At 43.9% G+C, this 27,206-nt stretch overlaps 1 protein-coding gene across 4 annotated transcripts in view; it reads right to left on the reverse strand.

Moving 5' to 3' along the window:
- MAP3K4 (mitogen-activated protein kinase kinase kinase 4) overlaps nt 1-27,206 on the reverse strand; it is a 192,361-nt gene that overhangs the window by 161,544 nt on the left and 3,611 nt on the right. The window contains exon 2 of one of the 4 annotated variants that reach the window (XM_075862558.1): nt 10,155-10,301. The exons of the other annotated variants lie outside the window; for them this stretch is intronic. The gene's annotated coding sequence lies outside the window, so the exon portion shown is untranslated. The remainder of the gene's footprint in view (nt 1-10,154; nt 10,302-27,206) is intronic. 4 annotated transcript variants of the gene reach the window in all.

Consider the following 27,206-nt stretch of genomic DNA (forward strand, 5'->3'; position numbering starts at 1 on the left):
GGGAGAAACTTCCAGAAGGTCAACCATCACTGCAGCAATCCACCATTCTGGGCTTTATGACAGAGTGGCCAAAAAAAAGACTCTCCACAGTAAGGGTATGTGCACACGAGAACGTCAATTACGGCTGAAATTACGGAGCTGTTTTCAAGAGAAAACAGCTCCTGAATTTCAGACGAAATTGCTCGTACTCGCGTTTTGCGAGGCGTCCATTACGGACGTAATTTGGAGCTGTTCTTCATTGAAGTCAATGAAAAACGGCTCCAATTACGTCCCAAGAAGTGTCCTGCACTTCTTTGACGAGGCTGTTATTTTACGCGCCGTCTTTTGAACAATAGATGGGTATACCTGGGTCCCACTGGTTTCTGCAAGTTCTGAGCTAATGGCACAGCTAAACATTCCAATTTTAAAAGGGAAGTAATGTAGTTTGATCTGCTACACTAAAGTTTCCTTGGCCGACCACTGCGTCTATGGTCCTCAAGGTTGCCTGGTTTTTTTGTGCTTCTTGAAAAGAGCTTTTAACAGCACATCTTGAAACCCCAGTCTGCTTTGATCTCTTTGACTGGGAGAGTCCCTAATGAAGTAGTAGAACTACCTTGTGTCTTGTTGAGGTGTTCAGTCTTGTCATGGTGGACCTGTGACTTGAAACTGTCTTCCACAACCTCACCTTTGTAGCAGAATTTGGCTGTTACTCACCCAGTTTGAAGCCTCCTACACAACGGTTTCTGCTACTCAACCTACATATGAAAACTATTATTATCACCTGTTTGGTATAATTGGTCAATCATACACCTGACTATAATCCTACAAAATCCATGACTTTGCCGTCAAAACAGCATCAATTCTTCTAGGTACACTTGCACAAAAGGGTGGTCACACCAAATATTGATTTGATTTAAACTTAATTTTCTATTCATACACTTTGCATTTTTACGGGCTGCAAAAGGTGTGTGTGTGTGTGTGTGTGTGTGTGTGTGTGTGTGTGTGTGTGTGTGTGTGTGTAAGGGGGGGGGGGGGGTTTCTCTGCTGCCTGCCTATACAAGTCTAAGGAGAGGGGAGCAGCAGGCGGACGACAACAGGTGTAGACTGAGAAAGGCACGGATATGCTGCTGGTAAGATTTGTGCAACCCCAGTGCTGGATTCTCAGCTACGCTTGTCTGTACTGCTATATAATCTCCATGCTGCTGCGGCTGCTATATATGTGATATATAGGAGGTAGGATAGCAGTATTCTCCTCTTTGCACTTGGCATAGCAGACATGATAGCCTTTCGGCTCCGCCCACTAGCTCAGAGACAACTGAGAATTAGTGATCTTACTAGCACCACAACGTTTATTTTTCCCCTGGAACTGAAGTAGATGATCAGACATAATTCTGGTGTTCTCTGTATTTAAGCTAACACACATCTTCGAACATCCAACCTGTGGAATTCTCTTCCTTCTTATTAGCCGGGTTTTGATAAAAGGACGGAAGACATGTTTTCTGATGACAGTGGAACTTTGAAACCGTTTTCGGTAAGAAGGACAGTGGTGGTTTAAAATTATTCTGTCCTCGAGTATAGAGAGCTAAGATATTTTACAAGAAAAAGCCTGTATTTCTCCCACACTCCTGGCCGTAGTTATGGCTAGTAAGAAGGCTGTTTTAACCCCTATCCGCACCAGGACGTAACTGTACGTCGTTGCAGGAAGTTACTTCCCGCACGAGGACGTACAGTTACTGAGTTAATCCCGGTGCACACTGTCGGCGACAGTGTGCACCGGGAACCAGGAGGTCAGCTGTCGCCGACAGCTGACACTCCCCTCTTGCCGGCCAGCGGTCCTTTGCCGCTGATTTCGGCGCATTAACCCCTTAAATTCGGCGATCGGGTGCAATCGCCGAATTTTAGGGGTTTCTAACATATCGGCAGACCCCCGTCCGAAATCGCGGGGTCTGCCGATAGTTAGTATGGCAAACGGAAGCCAAACAATGGCTTCCGGGTCTGCCATGGACAGAAGCCCATCAGGACCAACCTTCGGCTGGTCCTGATAGGCTTCCTGTCAGAGTGACAGAAAGTCACTGTGCCGTTCCCGATGCACACTGTCGGCGACAGTGTGCATCGGGAACTTGGAGATCAGCTGTCCCCGACAGCTGACACTCTCCAGTGTTGCCGATCAGCGGCTCATCGCCGCTGATTTCGGCAATTAACCCGTTACATGCGGGGCTCGATTGCGATCTCCGCATGTAGCGGGTTTGTAGCGCATCAGCAGCCCCCATGCAATCGTGGGGGCTTCTGATGCTTGTGATGGCACCTGGGGGCCAGACAACGGCCCCCAGGTCTGCCATGTATGTCAGCCTATGAGGATTAGCCTCTGCTGATCCTCGTAGACCAACTGTCAGAGTGACTGTGACGTCACACTGACAGTTGGAATACATTACACTACCTAGGTAGTATAATGTATTCTAGCAGCGATCAGAGCTGCAGGTCAAAAAAAGAAAGTGTAAAAAGTAAAAAAAAAAGTTAAGAAAAATGTTTTATAAAAGTGTAAAAATAAAAGGTTTTGTTTTCCTATAATAAGTCATTTATTATAGGGAAAAAATGAAAACGTTAAAAAAAAGTACACATATTTGGTATCGCCGCGTTCGTAACGACCCAATCTATGAAACTATAATGTTAATTTTTCCGCACGGTGAACGCCGCAAACAAAATAAACTGAAAACGGTCAGCATCGCTATTTTTTGGTCACCACCCCTCCCAAGATATAGAATAAAAAGTGATCAAAAAGTTGCATTTACCCCAAAATGGTACCAATGAAAACTACAACCCGTCCCGCAAAAAACAAGACCTCCCACAGCTTTTTTGACGAAAAAATAAAAAAGTTACGGCTCAGAATAGCGTGTCCCAGAAAATAAATTATTTTATAGAAACTTCATTTTATTGTGCAAACGCTGCAAAACTTAAAAAAAACTATACACATATGGTATCGGCGTAATCGTACCGACCGGCAGAATAAATTAAAACGTAATTTATTGCGCACGGTGAACGCTGTAATAAATAAAGAATTTAAAGCACCAAAATCGCTGTTTTTTGGTCACCCTAGCTCTAAAAAAGATCCTGAGGGGCCAAAATGCTCACTATACCCCTAGAAAAATTCCTTGAGGGGTGTAGATTCCAAAATAGGGTGACTTTTGGGGGGTTTCCACTGTTTTGGTCCCTCCGGGGCGTTGCAAACCCGACATGGCACTGAAAACCAATCCAGCAAAATCTGCTTCAAAAAATCCAAAAGGCGCTCCCTCCCTTCTGAGCCCTGCTGTGGGTCCAAACATCAGTTTACGACCACATATGGGGTATTGGCGTAATCGGGAGAAATTGCTTTACAAATGTTGGGCGGCTTTTTCTCCTTTATTCCTTGTAAAAATGAAAAAATTCTATGTTTCCACAGAAAAATAGGTGATTTTCATCTTCACAGACTAATTCCACTAAAGTCTGCAAAAAAACTGTGGGGTCAAAATGCTAACTATACCCCTAGAAAAATGCCTTGAGGGGTGTAGTTTCCAAAATGGGGTCACTTTGGGGGGGGTTTCGGCTGTTTAGGTACCACAAGACCTCCTCAAACCTGACATGGTGCCTAAAATATATTCCTAAAAAAAGGAGGCCCCGAAATCCACTAGGTGCTCCTTTGCTTCTGAGGCCTGTGTTTCAGTCCATTACCATACTAGGGCCACATGTTGGATATTTCTAAAATCTGCAGAATCTGGGCAATAAATATTGAGTTGCGTTTCTCTGGTAAAACCTTCTGTGTTACAGATTTTTTTTTATTACAAATGAATTTCGGCAAAAAAAATGAAATTTGTAAATTTCACCTCTACTTTGCCTTAATTCCTGTGAAACGCCTAAAGGGTTAAAATATTTTCTGAATGTGGTTTTGAATACCTTGAGGGGTACAGTTTTCAAAATGGGGTGATTTATGGGGACTTTCTAATATATAAGGCCCTCAAAGCAACTTCAGAACTGAACTGGTCCCTGAAAAAATAGCCTTTTGAAATTTTATTGAAAATATGAGAAATTGCTGCTAAAGTTCTAAGCCTCGTAACGTCCTCGAAAAATAAAAGTACGTGAAAAAAAATGATGCAAACATAAAGTAGACATATAGGAAATGGTAACTAGTAACTATTTTGTGTGGTATTACTATCTGTTTCACAAGCAAATACATTTAAGTTTAGAAAAATGCAAATTTTTGCAAATTTTTGCTAAAATTTGAAGTTTTTCACAAATAAATATTGAATTTATCGACCAAATTTTTTCACTAACATAAAGTACAATATGTCACGAGAAAACAATCTCAGAATCGCTTGGATAGGTAAAAGCATTCCGGAGTTATTACCACATAAAGTGACACATGTCAGATTTGAAAAAATAGGCTGTGTCCTGAAGGCCAAAACAGGCTGTGTCCTAAAGGGGTTAAAGTTTAATAACCTTATTGGGATGTTTTCAATGGGCTCAAAAGGAGAACTGGTAAGTACTGTTAGTACCAAGTGTACAGCTGGACGGAGCCTTGAATCCCCTTTGATGAATCTTTTCTCTAAAGGGAGATCAGCTAGTTTAGTGTCCCAAAAAAATATCACTAAGAGCAGCCACATGAACCTTGGTTTAATCCCTTTGTCTAAAACAGCCTGCAGAAAAAAAAAAAAAACACCACCAGTGTAACATCTGGAATGGCAGAGTAGTCCCATTTGTCCTTGGAGAATGTCAGAAAGGTTTTCCAAAGGTATATCTTGGAAGTTATTTCTTTACGACTAAGGAGCAGAGCGTAAACAACTTTAACAGAAAACCCCTTACTTTTCAAGAGAGAACATTCAGATTCCAGGCTGTTAATCGTAGTTGATGAATTGACTGGTGAATAATTGGCCCTTGAGACATCAGATCCGGAAGGATTGGCAGAGTCCAGTAAGATCCTTTTGATAGGTGGAGAAGCAGTGGAAACCAGGAGCTTTTGGGCAAAAAGGGAGCTGATGATCAGGATGACATGTTTTTTCCATGATGATCTTGGCTAGAGTCCTGGGAATGAGAGAGAAGGGCGGAAAAGCATACAGAAGATCATTTGGCCATGGTTGGCAAAGGGCATCTATGGGTTGTCCTTTCTTGCCAAAGAAAAATAGATTTGGCACTTGAAAAATTCTGCTGGAGTTATCCCCCATTTCTTCCATACTGACCGAAAGATTCACCTGTTCAGTTTCCATTCACCTTTTCTCTGAGACTCCCTGCTGAAGAAATCTGCTATGTTGTTTTCAGTAAACTGCCATTAGGGACGGAGCATTCTTCTCCGCCTAACAAAATATCTGGGTTGCTACCGGAGATAAATTGTGGCTTCTTGTGCCACCTTGACTGTTGAGATAGGCTACCGTGAAGTTGGTGTCTGATAGGAGTTTTAAACGGCGATCCTTTGACACAAAGTTTAGGGCTTTCAGAGCCTTGCATACTGCCGTCAGTTCTCTCAGGTTTGAGGATGTGGAGTTTAGTGACGGATTCCAGGTTTCCTGGACGAATTAATTTGAAGAGTGGGCTACCCATCTCCTCTTGCTGGCATCCATGGTAATTATCATCTGATTCGGAGGTGTCCATTGTGCTCCTCTTCGGAGATTCTTTGTGATCATCCACCAGCTCAAGGAGTTCTCACTCTTGATCTTTTTGTCTAGAGGGGATTGTTTTTTTTTTTGTCCCAAGAGGAAAGAAGAAAATTCTGGAGAACTCGAGTGGGCCTGGGCCCACAAATACAGCTGGTATTGTGGATGTCAGTACTCCTAATAATTTCATTACCTCTCGGATGGTAACTGAAGAGACAGAGCAGAAACTTGAAATCTGGTTGATCAGACTGTTTTTGTTCCGGAAGAAATTACATCCTTTTCTGAGAGTCCAATAGAATTACCAAAAACATTTTTCTCTTGCTTGGAAAGTGATCTAATTTCTCTAAGTTTATTAGCCATCCTGAGTTTGTAAAGGTCTTTTGGTTGAACTGAAGAGGTGATAATAGAGCCACCACTGATGGAGCCAAGATTAAGAAATCATCCAGGTATTCTAAAAGGCATCCAGATTGTACATGTTAGAACATAGTCACCTCAGCCATGATCTTTGAGAATACTCTGGCAGCTGCAAACAGACCGAAGGGAAGCGCTAGGAACTGGAAGTGGCACCATTGCTGATCCACAAATACTGCAATTCTGAGAATTCTGGTGTATAGGAACATGGTAATAAGCATTGCTCAGGTCTAGAGATGCCATGAAGGAGTCTTGACATAGGATGTTTACCGTCAAGTGATTGGTCTCCATTTAGAATTTTTTGTATTTTAGATATTGATTCAGGGCTTTTAAATTTATAATTGCTCTGACTGAGCCATTCGGTTTCCTTAGCAAAAACATTGGGGAGTAGAAACCTTCTTTTTAACTACAAGTTCAGACTGGTATTAGGACTTGTATCAGGAGGAGACTAAATTTCTTTCACCAGAGCGGCTTGATCCAAAGGAGGATAGTTTTTTTTTTTTATGGTCATGTCTCTTGATGAAGTATAATTTTCTAACTCCAATCTATAGCCTGGATTATTCCTCTAATACAAGAGGATGCTGTGATGTCTTCCCAGGTTGGGTTAATTAAAAAAAAAAAAAAAAAAATAAAATAGGCCTCCTACTGGAAATCTGGCATCATTTGGAGCGATGGTCATTAAAGTGTGGATTAAAGAGAAACCCCTTTCTTCTTCCCCTGAATTGATGATAGGACCTGCCTGCACCTCTTCTCCTGTTGTTTGGTCTACCTTTTCTCTGGTTTCGAAAGGATTGGCGTTGGTGAATTTTTTTTGGCTCCGATGGGAAACTTTTTGTTACACACACAAAAAATAAAATAAAAAGGGGACATAGTTACTACAAAAGCACAGAATGAAAAGCCATACTCACTCGATACAAGGGTAGGTTTTAAGAACACTTTCCAACTGGATGCAGACAAGCCACAATTGTTATATAAGTGGAGATCCCACAGGTGCAATATACTGATAAACAGTCACTCTCACACCTACTATTCACGAGAGGGGTGGCTGCTTAGTATTATCATTGCACACAAATTAGGCTTCTGAGGCGTTCGCCAAAATATCATCCATTCCTGATCCAAATAGACTATCCCCTTCACATGGAACGGCACACAATTAGTTTTTTCAGCAGTCATCTCCTCTATAAATCCTGAGCCAGTCAATTATCTCCCCTTCATCAGGTATTTATTTATTTCAGTTACTTATATAGCGCCAACATATTAAGCAGCGCTGTACAGAGATCCTCTTTTTTTACTGTCCCCATTGGGGCTCACAATCTAAATTCCCTATTGGTATGTTTTTGGGGTGTGGGAAGAAACCGGAGTACCCCCACGCAAACACAGGGAGAACATACAAACTCCATGCAACATCTTGGTTGGATTTGAACCCAGGACCCCAGTGATGCAAGGCAATAGTGCTAACCACTGAGCCACATACTGTCCACTTCATGGTAGGAGGAAGGTCCTGCCACGGCCAAATTAGAGGGTAGGGAAAGATGCACAGAATCAGTCTGTGATAACCGTGAATCAATAGCAGAAGCAACCTCTTCTCTAATTAGGGTCTGTAAATTATCCAAGAAGGAGGACGAATCCTCAGTTACATCTTCTCAATGCATTTCTTACAGAGAGGCTTCTTGTAGGAAAAAGACAAGGATCTTCAGCAAACCGCACATTTTTTAGAAGAGGACTTCCTGGCGGCTACATCTTTCCCCTAAGGGTATGTTCACACGGCGGGGGTCCGTAACGGCTGAAATTACGGGGATGTTTCAGCCTGAAAACATCCCCGTAATTTCAGCCGTACCGGCATGTGCAGGCGCTTGAACGCCGCGTCAATTACGGCCGTAATTAGCGCTGCTATTCATTGGAGTCAATGAATAGCGGCTCCAATTACGGCCAAAGAAGTGACAGGTCACTTCTTTGACGCGGGCGTCTATTTGCGCGCCGTCATTTGACAGCGGCGCGTAAATATACGCCTCGTGTGAACAGACAAACGTCTGCCCATTGCTTTCAATGGGCAGATGTTTGTCAGCGCTATTGAGGCGCTATTTTCGGGCGTAATTCGGGGCAAAAACGCCCGATTTACGTCCGTAAATAGGCCGTGTGAACATACCCTAATAGTATACAAATATATTACAAAAATTAAAAAAAGGCATCCCTTATATCCACAACTGACCCAGGACATACAGGTACAAGGTGGAAGGAACAGGAGGAGGGGCCTTACCGGGCTAAGGGCATTTCCACGGTTCATAGTCTTGCGTGGCTCCATAGGCTCATCAGGGGTAGACGTATGGTCCTATACTCTCCAGGATAGTACCAGCGTGCTACAGCAGATAGGAGGCACTTTATTTAAATTTGGCACCAAACCCCGGGATCCTGCTGTAGACACGCCCCAACATCTCTGGCCAATCAGAGAGCTCGTCGTGAGGACATCACATGCGCCACTCCTTCTGTTCACGCTGGAGAGGGAATCCCAGCCCAGGGAGACTAGGGCATCACACTCACCGCGCTCTAACCCCTTGCCCGATTCCCTCCACAGAAGAGCGCTTAAAGCACCCATGGGCAGCCTTTCATGTGAGGACTTCTGCCAAAGGACGGGAGAGGCTTAACAGCCCGATAAAGCTGCCCACTGCAGTAAGGAGACCAGGCTGCATGAAGCACTGGCATGCACTGACCGGCTTCTTCCTTGCGTCCCCAAAGGACAGTTAACAACTGAAGCAGGTAAGAGGAGGGACTCTTATGTAAATACTCCTCGTTGTTTCTGGTCCCTGGGGGCAGGGGTACCCTTCTGTCAGTGCCGCTGTGAAGGTGTTAGGGAAATCGTGTTATTCCTCATGTACACACAGGACAGTTTATTCTTAACCCCTTAGTGACCAGCCTATTTTAGGCCTTAATGACCAAGCAATTTTATTAGTTTTTCTATAGTCGCATTCAAAGAGCTATAACTTTTTTATTTTTCCGTCTACATAGCTGTATGAGGACTTGTTTTTTGGAGGATTAGCTGTACTTTTTAATGGCACCATTTTAGGGTACATATAATTTTTTGATTAACTTTTATAAACTTTTGTTTTGGGGGGGGATTAGAAAAAAAAATCCTGACATTCCACCATTGTTCTGTGCGTTTTAAATTGACATTGTTCACAGTGCGGTGTAAATAACACGTTACCTTTATTTTATGGGTCGGTACGATTACGGCGATACCACATACGTCGAGTTTTTTTAGGTTTTAGAAATTTTGCACAATAAAAACACTTTTGAACTAAAATTATTTGTTTTTGCATCGTGGATTTCCAAGAGCCGTCATTTTTTTATTTTTCCATCAATGTAGTGATGTTTTGGGCTTGTTTTTTTACGGGACGAGACGTAGTTTTGATCGGTACTGTTTTGGGGTACATGGGACTTATTGATTGATTTTTATTATGACTTTTTTGAGGGCAATGGAAAAAAAAAAGCAATTTTGCCATTGTTTTTTGTGTTTTTTTTTTACGGTGTTCACCTTGTGGTTTAAATTACATATTAACTTTATTAATTGAGTCATTACGGTCGTGACGGTACTTACGTAATGACGACGTGTAAATAGACGCCCGCGTCAAAGAAGTGACCTGTCACTTCTTTGGCCGTAATTGGAGCCGTTATTCATTGACTCCAATGAATAGCAGCGCCAATTACGTCCGTAATTGACCCGGCGTTCAAGCGCCTGCACATGCCGGTACGGCTGAAATTACGGGGATGTTTTCAGGCTGAAACATACCCGTAATTTCAGACGTTACGGACGCCCTCGTGTGAACATACCCTAAGAATGCACCTTGCTCCATGGAGTTTCAGCCTATTTGGCTGTTTGGGGTGGAATTGGATTCCCTAATAGAGAATCCATCTAGCAAACAAGGTAAATCTCTCCCTCAGTCAGGGAAACGTAGATGGAAAGCCTCCTTTCGTGGCCAGCCTAGAAGTCAAAGTCGGGCGGGGAGACAAGATAGAGGGGAAAATTCCTCCTCAAACAGTGTCACGGTCCCAAGGTATGTGGACCCACTAGGCCGCTCCGCCGTAGCAGAGAGGCAGCTGACCAGGTCACAGTCTATATGAAAGTCTATAATAGTAGTAACACTTGGTTACCTGAACTTGTCCAGACAGCGGCTGTGGCTTCAGTACGTATGGGGGTTGGTTCAGCAGGTAGTGCCAGACGTGGCGGGTAGTATCCGATGTGGCAGACGACACGGGACGTGGCAGACGACAGCAGGTGCAGAAGACACAACTCTGTCACTAGTAGGCACAGGAACAAGAACAGCACGTGATACAGGAACAGGTAACAACTGGAGCGGGAAACACTAAGGGACCATTTGCAAGACAGACTAGGGATGACGAACAACGCTCAGGCAAGGATCAGAAGGGATGGGGGCTTCTTATAGACCAGGAAATCATGGGCAGTTGATGAGGATTTCCTCTTGTGCGCGCGCTGGCCCTTTAAGGCCGGGCACGAGCGTGCACGAGCGTGCACGCGCACCCCACGGGATACAGCAGACATGAGCGCTGACGTCTCCTAGGAAGGAGATGGGGACCAGTGCTCACGGATCTATGGCTGCGGGCGACAGGAGGTGAGTAAACCTGACGGCCCGTGGCCATGGACGCTACAAGTATACAATGCTCCCAGCGAGGCGGCTAAAAAACGTCTGAGATAGGGGAAGAAACAATCCAGCCCTTAGCAAGAAGCTGGATTTCTGACGCCAGAGAAATACCCCCAATGGGAAAAATCTATAAAGGACCGTTGGGTGCTACACATAGTAAAAAATGGCTACAAGATAGAATTCATATCGCACCCCCCAGACAAATTCCTTGCCACTTCAAAATTTGCCAATACGAAACAGTCTCTCCTAGAGAGGGCTATTCTAGAGTTTATAGACATGAGAGCTCTAGAAAAAGGTTCCCACCGCAGAACTCCAGACAGGAGTCTATTCAAGAGTATTCTTAGTTACAAAGCAAGCGGGAAAATGGAGAACAATAATAGATCTCAGATATCTAAACAAGCTTATACGCAAAACAAAATTCCGAATGGATACCATCAGTTCGGTACCCGCTCTACTGGACGAAGGGAATTTTCTCACCACAAAAGATCTAAAAGATGCGTAGCTCCACGTACCGATTCATCCAAGATACAGGAAATTTATGAGAATTGCCATCTGGATACAGAGAGAGTTGATACATCTACAATTTATGTCTCTACACTTCGGGATATAGTCGGCCCCCTACGTGTTTACCAAGGTCACGGTGGCAGTATTAGCCAGTTTTAAGAGAAAAGGTATCTCCATAATACCCTATCTGGACGATTGGTTGATAAAAGCCAATTCAGTGGGAGCCCTCAAAACCCATCTACAAATCTTGTGGTCAGAGATTCAAGCATTGGGATGGCTCACCAATGGGGAAAAATCCCACATTCCTGGGTTTTTTCTTGAATACTCGACAGATGATGTACCTTCCATCAGAAAGACAGGTCGTATACAGGAGGCCGCACTAAATCTCAGCCCTTTCAGGCCAGTATCAATTCGTCTGACGATAAAAGTTCTGGGTCTGATGACATCGGCCAGCGAGGCTATAGAGTGGGCAAAATGGCACATGCGACCACTGCAGCAGCAAATCCTGAAGGTTTGGAACCGAGACCTAAAAACTCTGGACAATACAGTGATCATTTCCAGAGACATGAGAGCCTCCCTAAGATGGTGGTTTAGCCTAAAAAAAACAAACACAAAAAAAAAAAAAAGACAGATCCTTTGCCCCCCAGTCATGGGTCGACATATCGACGGACGTGTCCAGCTCAGGTTGGGGAGCTCATATGGCAGGACAAATGGTAAAAGGGCACATGGTCTCCGACCGAGAGGTGTCTATCCTCAAATCGCAGAGATGCGAGCGGTCAAGACAGCCCTTTTCACCAAGCCGTCCAGGGGAAAGCGATTAGAGTTCGCTCCGACAATGCGACCACAGTCTCCTACTTGAACCACCAGGAAGGCACTCAATCCATAGCCCTTCTTATAGAAGTGCCACCGATCAGATCATAGGCAGAAGTATATGCTCAACAGCTGTGCATATAAAAAAGGGACCCCCAACATTATAGCAGACAGGCTGAGCCGCGACCTTCCGCTACCAGGAGAATGGTCTCTAAACCAACAGGTCTACAAATCATATAGTGGAATACTGGGGTCAACCACAAGTGGACCTGATGGCCACACGAGAGAACGCGAAGGTGGACCTATTTTTCTCCCTGTTCAGGGCAGACAACCCGTGGATCATAGACTCTCTATCCATACCATGGCAGTTCCACCTGGCGTACATATTCCCGCCCATCCCGATGATCTTACAGAAGATCAAACGGGAACAAGTCTCGACAATTGCCATCTGCCCTTTCTGGCCAAAGAGAGCATTGTTCTCTCTACTCAGGTCAACGAGCTAGGGTAACTTCTGGATTCTACCTCAGATTCCATCCCTTGTGACACAAGGCAATCGCTATTGTCCCCATCTAAACCGTCTCCAGTTAACAGCATGGAGGTTGATCGCTCCCTTTTAGCCGATTCAGGACTGGCGGACACGGTCATCAACACCCTCTTACAACCTAGAGGGGTTGCGACCAACAAGACCTATGGCAAGATTAGGTTGGCATTTCTGAGATGCTGCAAAGACCACCAACTTCCCTCCTCCTCCTCCAGAACATACTGTATTTCCTACAGGAGGGATTTGACAAGGGGGCTCAAGCCAGGCACAATAAAAGTACAAATATCAGCCTTCTTAGGCAGGAAACTATCTGAACCCCTCATTCAGAGATTCGTAAAAGCAGTCCAAAAGATCAGACCAACAGTAACTGATCCAGTCCCTAAGTGGGATTTAGGTGTGGTGCGCAGCCACCTCTGTGAACCCCCGTTTGAGCCCTTACAGTCAGTGGCATTGAAATATCTAATTGCTAAAGTCTGTTTTCTAGTAGCTATAAAAGCCAAGAGTGTCAGTGACATACAGGTTCTTGGATCAGCTGAACATTATCTACTTTTCCTTCAGGACCGTTTCCTGATGAGGACATTACCTTATTTCATACCAAAAGTGCCTTCATTCCAGAACATTAACCAACAGATTGAGTTACCCGTGTTCTGTCCAGAGCCATCATCAGTTACTATCTGCTACACGCAGGCTGGCTTATAAACTCCACAGAGCCTCAGAGCTCACTCTACTCTGTGGCCACGGTGATGCTAGCTCTTATTGGGTAGCCAATTAATTCAAATAAGTTGATACCACCTGTCCTATCTTCTAGGATAGAATATCCCCATGGGTGCTGCTGCTAGGACACAGGAGTTTCACTTTTTTAATTAAATTACTGAAATTAATTTAACTTTTTGCATTTTTTTATTTTATTTTTTCATTAAATGTTAAAAAAAAACACCTTTTTCCATTTTTTCCTTTAACCTCTTCCCGCTGTGGCTACTTTTGACCTACCGGACAGGGCCTTATTTTTCAAATCTGACGTGTCACTTTATGTGGTAATTACTTTGGAATGTTTTTAACTATCCAAGCAATTCGGAGATTGTTTCCTCGTGACATAGACTTTATGTTAGTGAAAAAAATGTAGTCGATAAACTCAATATTTGTGAGAAACACCAAAATTTATAGAACATTTTCAAAAATTTGCATTTTTCTAAATTTAAATGTATCTGCTTGTAAAAATGATAGTAATACCACACAAAATAGTTACTAGTTAACATCCCCCATATGTCTACTTTATTTGCATAGTTTTTTGAACATCCTTTTCTTTTTCTAGATCGTTACAGGGCTTACAACTTTAGCAGCAATTTCTCACATTTTTACGAAAAATTTCAAAAGGCAATTTTTTCATAGACCAGTTCAGTTCTGAAGTGGTTTTGAGGGCCCTATATAATAGAAATCCCCCCATAAATCAATTTTAAAAACTGCACCCCTCAAAGTATTCAAAACAGCATTTAGAAAGTTTCTTAACCCTTTAGGCGTTTCACAGGAATAGGTAAAATTTAAAAATTTCATTTTTTTTGCAGAAATTAGTTTTTAATTAATTTTTTTCTGTAACACAGAAGGCTTTACAAGGGAAACGCAACTCAATATTTTATTGCCCAGATTTTGCAGTTTTTAGAAATATCCCACGTGTGGCCTTAGTGTGCTAATGGACTGAAACACTGGCCTCAGAAGCACCTAGTGGATTTTGGGTCCTTTCTTTTTATTTGAGTATATTTTAGGCACCACTATTAGAATTTGGACGTCAAAATACATTTTTCCAATAAGATGAGGATTAAGCTTAAAAAACAAAAATCTATTTCCACAAGGAATAAAAGAAAAAGCCCCCCCCCCCCCCCCAACATTTGTAAAGCAACGTCTCCAGAGTATGTAAATGCCCCATATGTGGTCAGAAACTGCTGTTTGGGCACAGGGCAAGGCTTAGAAGGGAAGGCGCGCCATTTGGCTTTTGGAGCGCAGATTTGCTGGATTGGATTCTCGGCACCATGTCGCATTTGCAAAGCCCCTGAGGTACCAGTACAGCGGAAACTACCCAAAAGTGACTCCATTTACAAAACGACACCCCCTGAGAAATTAATCTAGGGGTGTAGTGAGCATTTATTTTTATTTTTTTGCAAGACGACGTAGCTTTAGCTCAAAATTTTTGGTTTTCTCAACAAGTTAAAGGTGAAAAAGCACCCCATATGTGGTCATAAACTGCTGTTTGGGCACACCGTAGGGCTCAGAAGGGACGGAGTGCCATTTTACTGAATTGCTTCCTGGGTGCTATGTCGCATTTGCAAAGACCCTGTGGGACCAAAACAGTGGAAACCCCCCAGAAGTGACCACATTTTGGAAACTACACTCCTCAAGATATTTACGTAGGGTTGTAGTGAGCATGTTAACCCTACAGGTGTTTTCCAAAATTAGTGTGCACTAGATGTTGCAGAGTGAAAGTGGGAATTTTTCCATATATACGCCAATATGTGGTGCCCAGCTTGTGCCACCATAAAAAGACAACTCTCTAATTATTATGCGGTGTTTCCCGGTTTCAGAAACACCCTACATGTGGCACTAATCTTTTGCCTGGACAATCGACAGGGCTCAGGAGTGAGAGAATACCATGGGAAATTGAGGCCTAATTTGGCGACTTACAAAGTATTTGTTCACAATTGCAGAGGTTCGGATGTAAAATAATTAAAAAAAAACCCTGAGAAGTGACCCCATTTTGGAAACTACACCCCTCAAGGCATTTATTAAGGGGTATAGTCAGCATTTTCGCCACAAAGGTATTTTCCATAAATGAATGCGCTGCGGGTGGCGCAAAGTAAACATAGCAAATTTTCCCAAATATGCCATTTCAGTGGCAAATATGTTGTGCCCAGCTTATGCCACTGGAGACACACATCCCAAAAATTATTAAAAGGGTTTTCCCTGGTTTGTTGTTGCCATATATGTGGAAGTAAACGGCTGTTTGGGCACGCTGTAGGGTTCAGAAGGGAGGGTGCGCAATTTGGCTTTTGGAGCGTGGATTTTGCTTGGTAGTAGTTTTGCTTGAAGTTTTACTGGTATTTTAGTTTATAATGTATGTATGTAAACTGCGCAGAGTACATCAGGGGCATAGTCAGGTGGTATAATAACGGGGCAAAATAATCCATAGATGTGTGTTGTGCTGTGAAGCAATTCTTCATGCACAGGCCAGTGTCGCATTGATTAATGGTGTCGTTTCTTATCCCCCTTTCTTTCCTGATTAATTGGAGCCTTAAGGCGGGATTCACACGACCGGGTCGTTCCCGAGCCCGAGTATCAGCCGGTAAAATCGGCCATTTTGCCCGGCCGGTTTGCATTAAGTTTTGCATCCGTGCCGGGGCGGGCAGATCCAGACAGTGACATCAGCGGCAACTCCTGAAGGGGAATCCCCATGTGTTCGGGGATTCCGGTTCAGGAGTTTCCCCTGATGTCACTGCCCAAATATGGACAGAGAGATCAAGCGCTCTGTCCAGGAGCGGAATCCCCGAAAACACGGGGATTCCGCTCCTTCAAGGAGCTAAAGTGCGGCTAGCACATAGCAGAGCGGGGAGATACCTCCCCGCTCTGCTATAGTGGCGTCGCTACAGTAGTAGCAGCCGCAGCTGCAGCTGCTAGCGGCGCCATCGAAGGTGTCGCCGGGCCAGGGTGCTTTTAAAACAAGCAGGGGAAGGGAGCCAGCGCAGCGCTCCCTTCCACCTGCTGTACACCCCGTCCCTGCCACACAGTGTACAGCGATGCCATTCGTCCGAATGGCATCAATTCCTCCTCCTCACATGCACTCTGCGCTGTGAGGAGGAGGAGATAGAGCGGCAAGCGCCGGAAAACCCGGCCATCACTTGGGACACATCCCGGTGATGGCCGTGTATTACCCGGCCCCATAGACTTCTATGGGAGCCAGGCAGCCGGGTACCCGGCCGAAGATAGAGCATGTCCTATTTTTTGACGGCCGGTTTTCCCGGCCGTCAAAAAATCGGTCGTGTGAATAGCCCCATTAGGGGTCTATTATTCCTAATGCAGCCGGGTGCCGGCCGATTTATGAACGGCCGGCACCCGGCCGGGAAACCCTGCCGTGTGAATGAGGCCTAACTAATTCTATTTTTTCATAGACGTAGTGGTATGAGGGCTGTTTTTTTGAGGGACAAGCTGTAGTTATTTTTGGTACCATTTTGGCATACATGCGACTTTTTGATCTCTTTTATCAAGGTGACCAAACAGCAATTCTGATATAGTTTTTTTTTCGTTTCTTATATAGCGTTCACCACGCGTCATAAAAGTAAATGTTACATTTATTCTGCGGGTCGGCACGATACCGGCGACACCAAATTTATAGTACTTTATGTTTTACAACTTTTTGCACAATAAAATTACTTTTGTAAAAAGAATGTATTTTTTTGTGTCGCCATGTTGTAAGAGCCATAACTTTATTTTTTCATCGACCGAGCTGCATGAGGGCTTATTTTATGCGAGACGAGCTATAGTTTTTATAGGCATTTTTGGATACATGCGACTTTTTGATCACTTTTTAAAGTTACGATAGTTAAAGACAAAGTGACCAAAAATAAACAGCAATTCTGGCAGTATTTTTTAGGGTTTTTTTACGCTGTTTACTGCGCAGGACAAATAACAAAATATTTTTATAGTTCAGGTAGTTACGGACGCGGCGATACTAAATATGTATTTTTACTTTTATTTTTCGATAATAAATGACTTGATAAGGGAAAAAGGGTCTATTGCGTTTTATTTGATTACTTGAAACTTTTATTTTGTTTTTTACCACGTTTATTTTAACTTTTAGACTTTTCTTAAGTCGCACTAGGGGACTTGAAGGTCCAACTGTTTGATTGATGTTCTAATACATTGCACTACCTATGTAGTGCAATGTATTAGAACTGTAAATTGTTCACTGACAGCAAGCCACTCAGGAGCCGCTTCCTGGCGGGGCCAAATCTGCTTCCGTAATGACAGACAGGAGGCCATTGTTAGGCCTCCTGTTGCCATAGTAGCAGTTGGCAGACCTGCCATCGCATGGCAGGGCTGCCGATTTGCTACAAACCACTGAGACGCAACGATCGCTTTCAATCGCTGCATCTAAGGGGTTAATGGCAGGGATCGGAGCTAGCTCTGGTTCCTGCAGTTACAGCGCGGTGTCCGCTGTAACATACAGCGGACACCTACTGCTGATGACGCCGGCTCAGGCGGGGCATAGGAGGCTTCCGTTGCTGGCAGATCGGGAGGCCAGTGTTAGGCCTCCGGTTGCCATTGCAGCCACCGGCAACCCAGCGATGACTTTGCTGGGGTGCCGGTAGCTAAAAAGTCCTCAGAAGCTGAGATCTCTATTGAACGCAGCACCTGAGGGGTTAATCGGCCGGATCTGAGCATAGCTCCAGTCCTGGCCGTTACATCAGGCTATCAGAAGTAACATACAGCTGGCACCCGGAAGAGATGGCGCGGGCTCTGTGCTTGAGCCTGCATTATCACTGCGACGTAATGGTACTTCGCTTTCCGGGAACCCCTGCCAGACAGCGCCGTATATATACGGCGATGTCAGGAAGGGGATAAAGTAATGTAAAAAATAAAATAAACAAAATTGGTATTGCTGCGTCCTTAAAAGTCTGAACTATTACAATATACCATTATTTTACTTACATTGAAAAAGCCGTAAAAAAATAAATTAAATTTAAAAAAAAAAAAAAAACGGACCTTGTTTGTGCCAAAAGATGGTAACCAATACAAAAATACATTTCCTCCCGCAAAAAATAAACCCTCACACCTTTTTTTCTTTTTAACATTCTTTGTAAAAGTAGTAAAATATAAAAAAAAATTATATACATTTGGTATCAACTTAATTCTGCGGCTCAATAGGATTACAGTAAGTTGTCGTTTTTAGTGCACGGTGAAAGCAGTAAAAACGAAACCCAAAAAACAATGGAGAAATTGCAGATTTTTCCAATTTCAGCTCGCAAATAAAAAAAAATTCCCAGTACATTATATGGTATGTTAAAATGTGCCAATAGGAACCTACTCCTCTCGCAAAAAATAAGCCCTCACACCACTATTGATGGACAAATAAAAAAAAAAAAAGAAGTTATGACTCTTGGAAGTGAAAAACTAAAAAGCAAAAAATGGATCAATCCTGAAAATGTTAAAGGCTCTCTTCACATTGAATTTTGGCCTTTCGTCAGAGATATACGTTGGTAGGACCCCCAATGTATACTTATGATGGAAGGCTGCAAAGTATCCCACTGTATGCCAGGGACTCTGGCACTAGGGAAACTCATGAAGTCCCAATCCATATATGGACAGTGACTTCAAGAGCTTCCCCTTGGCCAGCATCCCCAGACAAAAGGAAGCATCAAGAACTGCTCAGCTCGGGGACTCTGGCCCTCATTGAAGTGAATGTACACGGCCATTTGCACAGCTCGTGATTTGTGAGCGGCCCGCTGATGACACTCCGCTGCCGTCCGAGCCGCAAATCACGGGCCGTGCACACCACTACGGTCGTGTGCATGGGCCCTTGCTTTGCATTCTCAACTTTAGACAATGCTTTTCTAGACAGAAACAAATGAAAGAGAATTATAAGCAAAACTATAATTAAAACATACCCTATGCAGCACAAAATACAGCGGCAGGTGCTGGGTTTGGGTCATCAGCTGGATCTCCTTTTGCTACAGCCGCGTCTTTTATGATGCTCTAAGTGAAGCTTCTATACATAATTTATTTTCTAAAATACCACAACTTCTGAAGGAAAAGCAGTTTTTTTAAAATAACTGCCGCTTTCTGGGATGTACATTTCCACAAGAAACACCATGTCAACATCTCCAGTAGACAACGTAGCATGTACACGCTCTAACTTGCGCACGCCCTACTGTGCATGCCCACTTTCAACTGGAAGTAAACGCCACTAAAGAGGACACCAGTCACATGCACAAGATCGATGTGCGCACACACACCTCAGTGTCTTACCTTCCGAACCAGGAAGTGCAATCTTGTGTCAACTGACCTTCCTGAAACACTTAACAGCTGATGTGGAGCTAACTGGAATAGAGTCGCACTAGGCCTGTAGGTTTCATACCAAGGACAGGAAACCACTGAGGTGTAAGCAAAGTCTCCACCTTTTTATCTGTATGTTTCCCGTCCTTGGAGGCATAGCCCCTCTCTCGGTGCGATCATGGGTGAAGAGAAAATAACGATGCAGTTATGAACAAAGCCCAAGATGTCATACCAAAGCTATATTAGGGACCCAAAGTGTCAAAGGTGAGGTCTGAAGCCAGGGCAACTGTACTAGCCCAGCCTTCAAGAGTGTCTTCCAGTGCCCAATTCAGGCGGGAGATTACAACTGGAGCTACACATACAAATTCAATGGCTTTATAGCACAATAACATTTTATTTTTGCTTTCGACCATATGGTTTGTCTAAATGAATTAGCATATTCAGACACTTTTCATATAATATGCAAGAATAATCCTTTCCAACTGGCAGGCAAAGAGATACTTGCTATACAGTACTACTTCTCTCTCAACAGTCTGTTATATTCCATGACAATATTTTTTTTTTTGCCATGACGAGGAAAAACTGTTACAATGAGATTTGTGCAAAGGACCCGCGTTCAATGTTCTCAAATAGATCTATAGAAAGCTCCCCGATGTTTTACAGATCTAAAATGGGGATAAAGGTTACTGTTAGGGTATGTTCACACGGCCTATTTACGGACGTAAATCGGGCGTTTTTGCCCCGAATTACGCCCGAAAATAGCGCCTCAATAGCGCTGACAAACATCTGCCCATTGAAAGCAATGGGCAGACGTTTGTCTGTTCACACGAGGCGTATATTTACGCGCCGCTGTCAAATGACGGCGCGTAAATAGACGCCCGCATCAAAGAAGTGACCTGTCACTTCTTTGGCCGTAATTGGAGCCGTTATTCATTGACTCCAATGAATAGCAGCGCTAATTACGCCCGTAATGGACGCGGCGTTCAAGCGCCTGCACATGCCGGTACGGCTGAATTTACGGGGATGTTTTCAGGCTGAAACATCCCCGTAATTTCAGCCGTAACGGACGCTGTCGTGTGAACATACCCTTAAGTTTTCCCCTCTGCAGGCTCTCTCTAATTCTCAGCTGTCTCTGGGCTAGTGGGCGAAGCGTGTGAACATACCCTCACTCTGCTCATGCTTCCTTCACCTGTTCACCCTCTTCCCTCCATAGACTTGTATGCAGCATGTCTGTTGCGGATTCACTCGCTCGCTGCTCCCTCCTCCTGCTCCCCCTCCCCTCTTCATAGACTTGTATAGGCAGACAGTAAAGAGACACACCCCCAACTTTTGCAGTCTGTCAATTCTGCTCAGTAACCAGGGATGGACTTTGCTTTACAACACAGGGTGTACAGCAGATTACACGAAGAGGCACACCTAGCCGCAGTAACTTCACACAGAATTATAGTAAGGCCTTATTCAGACAGTGAAATCTGCCAGGCATTTTTATTTATTTAACGGCTGTCACACGGCTGCATGAAAATCAATGTATTTCTATGGGACTATTCATACAGCCGTTTTTTAACTAACCGTGTGAACGCCCCATGAAAATATAGGACATGTCCTATTTTTGCCCATTTTCATGGATCCATCAGACTCAAGTCTACGAGGGATCCGTGAAAACGGTTCCCGCACGGATACAAATCAGCCGATTTGACACACGTTCGTGTGAAGAAAGGCTCCCTTCAGTTCCAACAGTGCAGATTTTGCATGCTTTTTTTTAGCCAAAACCAGGAACGGAACCTAAACAGAATATATAAAGAAAGGCCTTATAGGTCTGCTCTCCTTGATCCAATTCTGGTTTTTGCTTACAAAATGCAGGCAAAATCTGAACTGTGTGAACCCAGCCTTAGGGTATGCTCACACGACTTATTTTCAGTCTGATTTTGGAGCAGAAAAGCCTAGTTTTACACTCCAAAATACACTTGAAAGAAGCCTGCAAACAGTTTCCCATTGATTTGAATGAGATATACACGGTGCTGTTCACACGAGGCTTAGGCTGGGTTCACACGAGCACATTAACGTCCGTAATGGACGGACGTAGTTATGTACGACGTTAGGAGTCCCTGCCTCTCCGTGGAACTACTGTCCCGTACTGAAAACATGATTACAGTACGGGACAGTTGTCCTGCAGCGAGGCAGGGACTCCTAGCGTCGTACATAAGGCTTTATTCAGACGAACGGGAAATACATGCGTGCAACGCTCGTGATTTGCACGCGCGTTGCACGGACCTATATGTGTCTATGGGGCCATGCAGACATGTCCGTGATTTTTCCTCAGCGTGAGTCCGCTGAAAAAAAAGTCACGACATGTCCGTTCTTTGGGCGTTTTGCACGCATCACGCACCCATTGAAGTCAATGGGTGCGTGAAAACCACGCATGCCGCTCGGAAGCACTGCCGTGCGAACTGCGTGATTCGCGCAAGAGCTGTCAAAAGGATGAATGTAAACAGAAAAGCACCACGTGCTTTTATATTTACAAACATCCAAACGGAGTGTCTTTGAGAAGAGCGAACGCGGACAACCGAACTAAACCGGGTTCGGCCGAACTCGTTTTGGCCGAACCCGGCAAAAAAATTTCCGGTACGCGACGTCACGAGATAGTCACTGTCCAGGGTGCTGAAAGAGTTCAACTGTTTCAGCACCCTGGACAGTGACTTACGATCACAATATATATGAACGAGTAAAAAAAAAAAAAAGAAGTTCTGACTTACCGATAACTCCCTGCTTCTTCATCCAGTCTGACCTCCCGGGATGACAATTCAGTCCAAGTGACAGCTGCAGCCAATCACAGGCTGCAGCGGTCACATGGACTGCCGCGTCATCCAGGGAAGTGGGGCCAGATGTCAAGAGAGGCGCGTCACCAAGGGCGCGTCACCAAGGCAACGGCCGGGAAGTTCTCGGTAAGTACGAACCGCTTTTTTTAACAGGTTGCTAGATATGGTGATCGGAATTCACTGTCGAGGGTGCTGAAAGAGTTACTGCCGATCAGTTAACTCTTTCAGCACCCTGGACAGTGACTGACGTCGGCTAGAATCATCTCTATGATGGTGGCTGCGCGAAAATCACGCAGCCGCGCATCATACACGGATGACACACGGAGCTTGCAAGTGATTTTTGCGCGCGCAAAACGCCACGTTCGTGTGAATCCAGCCTAACTATGATGCTAGGAGCCTGGCTCCCTGCACTGTGTTCGGTCCGGGACTTCCGGCCGAAATACGTCGGTCCTTTATGGACGTTAATGTGCTCGTGTTAACCCAGCCTTATTTTTACGCTGCAGAATTCAGATGAAGCAGATTTTCCATTGACACTATAAAAAAGCCTTAAATTAAAAGAAGCTTCAATTTCAGCTTAAAAAATGCCTTGAAAATCAGAGGCTGTTTTCTCTTGAAAACAGCTCCGTCATTTTCAGCCACTTCTTTTTATTCGTGTGAACATACCCTTAGCTTAGCATAAATTGTTTAAAAAGTTAAGCCATTTAACCACTTCCACAGTGAGGGTATGTTCACGCGCTTAGCAAAAAATACAGAGCAGTTTTGAAGGGAAAAATGCACCAGATTTTCAGCAGTTTTTTTAAGCAAACTCGCGTTTTTCGTGGTTTGTTTTTACGGAAGTTTTTTAAGCTCTTTTTCTAGTCATTGAAATAAGGCTCCAAAAACGGCTCAAGAAGTGACACACACTTTTTCGCGGGCGTTTTATTACAGCCACAAAAAAAAAAAAAAAAAAACGCCCCGTCGGAACAGAACGCCGTTTTTCCCATTGTAATTAATAAGCCGTGTCAACATACCCTAAGGCTTCGTTCACATCTGCGTCAGGGTCCTGTTCGGACATTCCGTCGGAGCTTCGCGTCAGAACGGAACCCGGACTGAAACCATAGTTTTCCGTTTGCATCACCGTTGATTTCAATGATGAATCCGGTGCCAATGGTTTCTGTTTGTCTACGTTGTGCAAAAGGTTCATTCCATCAAAACGACAGAACCCTTGCACAACGGAGACAAACTGAAACCATTGGCACCGTATCAGTCACCATTGAAATCAATGGTGATGCAAACGGAAACCTATGGTTTCTGTTTGTTTCAGTCAGGGTCCCGTTCTGACGCGAAGCTCCGACGGAACGTCAGAACAGGACCCCGACGCAGATGTGAACGAAGCCTTAGACAAACTTGTAGTGTAGCAAGGACAACATATTTTTAGAATCAGTATACAGTACATTAGAGAATTGATTTGTGGGGAAAATTTTATTGGATGACTAAAACATTATTGAATAAAAGAAAACCAAAGGAAACCTTTCTACCACTTTTGCAATTGCATTATAAGGAATTTTGCCATCTCACCTCTTTATATTAATATTTAAAAATATAGACCATTAGCTTTGTTGGAAAATAACTGGTAAAAATAATTATCTTGCATGCAAATATACGTAGTAGCAACTGCACCTCGAATGCCAAACAATTTGATAAATGGGAACTTTTACATAAAGTTTAGCATCAACCAATAGAATACAAAGCACTGTACTGTGTAAGGCCTCATGCACACGACTGTGCATTAATGTTCGCAATTTATTCGCATTTATCCACTACCATGGTTTTCACAGATCCGTGCTGGGGCCACAAATCCGGACTGCAAAAACACAGGACAAGACTTTTTGCGTTCCGGATTTGCGGCTTCACTAAATTGGTGAAATATTATTATTTTGGTGGATTCATGAATCCTGATGACACACAACAAATGTTTTTTGCGGTCAAATGAACTGCAACGGATCTGTGGTTTTGCGGACCGCAAAAGCTATATGGTTGTGTGAATGGGGCCATTGCAGGTGCGACATTGAGGTGGTCACCAACTACGTCTAAGGAAAAGTTTACATCATATTTTTGCCATAAGTTTACATGTACGCCAGGAAAGCCAACAATGCAAACGCTAAACATGTCCATAGGGTTTCATTCACCCGATGGAGGCCAAAAGTGTGTCCTTTTGGTCTCCGTCGGGTTGGTATACGTCAGTATTCCTTTTTTTTTTCCGTAGGATAAAACGGGATCCCACAAAAAAAAAAAATACTGTGAAGCATACATTTCTTAACATGGTTGACATACGCCATTGTATGGCATACGTCACAGCCATCAGTTTAACGTGTACGTCATGGACTTTTCAATCGCTTTTTATGAAGTTTTAGTTATTGTCATGAGAGTTCATAACGTATTTCTTGAAAGGATACCATTATAGCCTGGGTAACGGATGCCAATGTTAAGCATGTGTCACATATACATTTAACGTATACGTCAGGAGCTTTTCCTGACATATATAAGTCAAATGTAGGCCACACAAAAGTGATGTGATTATCGCCTAACTGTATCCATGTTTCCTGAAGAATATTAATGACTAAGTCCCCATGCACACAAACTTGCCTGTAATTACGGGCACGGCCGGCCTCGGACAGCCGTCCGTTTTTACGGGCCATGCTCTCATTGTAAAGTATGGGAGCATGGTCCGTAAAATAAAAAAAATAGAACATGTCCTATTTTTTCGGAAAGTTTCTACGGCACAGACACCTTCCCGTAAATATGAAGGTGTCAGTCGGCCGTAGAAATGAATGGGTCCGTAATGGGGCCATACAGTTTGAATTTTTCGCACATTAGGACTCACTGCCGGATCCATAGTTCGACGGATACTAACGATGCCCTATGGACCACCTTGACTTCGAATGCCGTCCGTCAGGTTTCTGTCGTGATGTCTGTCATTTTGACAGGAAGAATAGCACTGCATGAAGTGTCAATGATGTCTGTAGAGGCGTTATTGCGGTCTCTGTAGCGGATAAGGCCTTAATACGGTGCCATATAAAAGACACACCGAATCCGGTTCTGTAGTTTAGGAACTATGGATGTGCCATGTGGATGAGGCATTAGGCTGGAACCCCCCACATGGTATTTTTGTTGTATTTATTTGCTGGTTTACGTGACATAATTTCTGCATATACTTAAAGAGGCTCTGTCACCACATTGTAAGTGCCCTATCTCCTCTATAGGGAGATCGGCGCTATAATGTAGGTGACCGCAGTGCTTTTTATTTAGAAAAACGATCTATTTTAAACCACTTTATTAGCGATTTTTAGCTTTATGCTAACGAGTTTCTTAATGCCCAAGTGGGCGTGTTTTTACTGTCGACCAAGTGGGAATTGTACAGAGGTGTATGATGCTGACCAATCAGTGACCAGTCAGCGTCATACTCTCCTCTCCATTCATTTACACAGCAGCATCGCGTTCTTACTAGAACACGATGTGCAGCCACATACACAGACATTAACGTTAATCAAGTGTCCTGATAATGAATATACACGACCTCCAGCCAGGACGTCATGTGTATTCAGAATTCTGACACTTCTGAATCTTTTCTGTGAGATTCCAGCAAGCCCTGCGTAATCGCGCGAGATTACGAGGTAAACGAGATTTCGTTTCCCTTGCTGGAAATCTCAAAGAAAAGATTCAGAAGCGTCAGGATTCTGAATACACATGACGTCCCGGCTGGAGGTAATGTATATTCATTATCAGGACACTTGATTAGCGTTAATGTCTGTGTATGTGGCTGCACATCGTGTTCTAGTAAGAACGCGATGCTGCTGTGTAAATGAATGCTAAGAATCTCATTAGCATTAACCAAAATCGCTAATAAAGTGGTAAAAATAGATTGTTTTATTAAATAAGAAGCACTGCTGCCACCTACATTATAGCGCCGATCTCCTTATGTAGGAGATAGGGCACTTATAATGTGGTGACAGAGCCTCTTTAAAGCTGGTGGCTGTTCTGGATACTGGAGCCTTGGAGACGAGCAGGACGCTCACTCTCCTACTGTAGAGTTATGTGCAGCTGGTAGCACAGACTTTACATCGTGCCTGCTGCTGCCCAAAGCAAAATCAGTAAGGATTATAATGCACACTCCTGCACTATAATAATAAGGCTATGTTCACACGGAGTCTTTTGGGGGAGGAATATCTGCCTCAAAATTCCGTTTGGAACTTTGAGGCAGATATTCCTCTCCCTGCACGCCGATTTTCGCGGCAATTATCCCGCCGTTTTTCGCCCGCGGCCATTGAGCGCCGCGGGCATAAAACAGCGAGATATACGCTTTCTCCTGCCTCCCATTGAAGTCAATGGGAGGTCAGAGGCGGAAGCGCCCGAAGATAGGGCATGTCGCTTCTTTTTCCCGCGAGGCAGTTTTACCGCTCGCGGGAAAAAGACGCCGACACCTCCCATTGAAATCAATGGGAGGCGTTCTCGGGCCGTTTTTGCGACGCGGTTTCCGCGTCAAAAAACTCGGCAAAATACCCCGTGTGAACATAATAGTTCTTCACTGAAAGTGGATATACACTTTAAGCCATGGCAAACAAGACAGCCAAATATGCATACAAAATGCCCTGCGGGAGTAATTAAACCTGTGCAAAGGAAAAGTGGTTGCAATGGAAAACTGCTCCAATCAGGCCTCACCAACATTACATAGAGTAGAGCTGTAATCTGATTGGTTGCTATGGGCAACGGCACTGTATTTATCAATCTGCTAATGTTTCTTTTTATTGGTTAGGAGTCCTTGCTCCCTGCATCTACTAGAGCCACAAGCCTATTA

This window comes from Rhinoderma darwinii, chromosome 4, assembly GCF_050947455.1.
Source record: "Rhinoderma darwinii isolate aRhiDar2 chromosome 4, aRhiDar2.hap1, whole genome shotgun sequence".
In the NCBI taxonomy this organism is placed as follows: domain Eukaryota; kingdom Metazoa; phylum Chordata; class Amphibia; order Anura; family Rhinodermatidae; genus Rhinoderma; species Rhinoderma darwinii.